At 43.8% G+C, this 1,536-nt stretch overlaps 1 protein-coding gene across 1 annotated transcript in view; it reads right to left on the bottom strand.

Annotated features, from left to right (window-relative positions):
• Positions 1 to 1,417: 1,417 nt before the first annotated feature.
• LOC311322360 (uncharacterized protein) overlaps positions 1,418 to 1,536 on the bottom strand; it is a 49,872-nt gene continuing 49,753 nt past the window's right edge. The window contains exon 13 of the mRNA XM_084454427.1: positions 1,418 to 1,536. This exon is cut by the window's right edge and continues 478 nt beyond it. The gene's annotated coding sequence lies outside the window, so the exon portion shown is untranslated.

Here is a 1,536-nt window from a genome sequence, read left to right as displayed (position 1 = left end):
CAATGGTACTGTTACTTTGAAAAGTGATTTGAAGACGACATTAAAGTGACGCTGATGGGAGGCTTCGTATTCAATTCAATTCAATAACCTTTATTTAGACTGGAAGGACACTGAGGTTGATTCAACTCGTTCACTCTGGTGTTAGACGACGGGAACAAACTTGGATGGTTTCTGTGTTGGTGGAAGTGTGAGCACTCAGTGTTGGCTTGAGTGTAACTGAGAACTGTTTACCGAAATTAAAAGATTCAATTAAACTCTGGCTTCCGTGTTTGAAGATGATGTTTAGATTTGATAACGTTCTTCGTACGTCATACTTCAACATTCATATTTGAGTTCTCCAGTTCCCTGTTGGCTCAGGAGACTGTTTCTGCAAGACAGGTTTAAATCCTGCTTCTAGCAACTCCATTTGACCGTCTTTGTCTGAAATTATGTATTGTGACCTTGACCTACGAACTACGACCTCTAGGCAGAGACCAGTGAGGATTTTTCATATCGTGTTTATTTTATGTTGAAAATAAAACAAAATATGAAGCATTCTGGGTACGTCTGAGGTTTCCGATGTCAACAAACAAAACAAAAACAAACAAACATTGTCTTTGTTTACAACAACGACGACGTTACAGGATTTTTGGATTCGATAAACTCTTAAGAGGTTGAACAACGAAGGTTATACATTCCACGATTCCTGTTAGGGTAGGGACTCCAGTTGGGGAGGGGCAGGGTATGATTGAGTTCAGCTCTACCTACAATAGATATTCATCTGTATCCAAACATTTAGATTGTTAATTTTCTCTGTCCATCAAGCCACTCCAAAGAAGTTCGTCCATGAAAATCGTCCTCCTCAGAAACGTCCTCCACACGGAAACAAACATTTTGAACCCGTCCAACAACCCAAACAGGTTTGTTTTTTAAGTCCTCCAGCTGGTCCAGGAACAGAACGGACCGGCTTCCATCTCCCTCACCCAGGTTCCTCACACCGGTTCCTCACACCGGTTCCCCAAACCGGTTCCTCACACTGGGGATTCAGACAGACGGCTACACGACGCACCAAACCAAATCCAAATAATACAAAATAATAAAAAAAACACAAAATAAAAGAGAACTTTAAAGAAATAAAAGTAATGAAAGGAAGGAGATGGCTGCTGTGAGGAGAGAGAGGCTATGTACAGACCCTGAGGTGCACCTGAACCAGAGAGAGGAGGTTCCAATCCCTCACTCTGAGAAGTGCATCGGTGCCACAACAACAACAACAACAACAACAATGTCTTAGTTTTTTTTGGTGAGAAAGAACATTCTAGTCATGTCTGTACAGCTGGGCGTGGCAGACAGAGACAGAGAGCAGCTCTGGAAGTCCGTCCACGTCTGGATTATCTGCTCGCCTTGAGAGGGTGGGGGGGGGGGGGGCGCTAGTTGGGGGGTCTCCGCACGCAGACACACACACACACACACACATACATACACACACACACACACACACACACACACACACACACACAAACACCTATACAGACACCCACACACTTACATACACCCACA

Source organism: Borostomias antarcticus (assembly GCF_949987555.1).
Source record: "Borostomias antarcticus genome assembly, chromosome: 20".
NCBI classification, from domain to species: Eukaryota; Metazoa; Chordata; class Actinopteri; order Stomiiformes; family Stomiidae; genus Borostomias; species Borostomias antarcticus.
The sequence above is the reverse complement of the archived record's forward strand: the minus strand, read 5'-3'. Positions and strand labels throughout refer to the sequence as shown.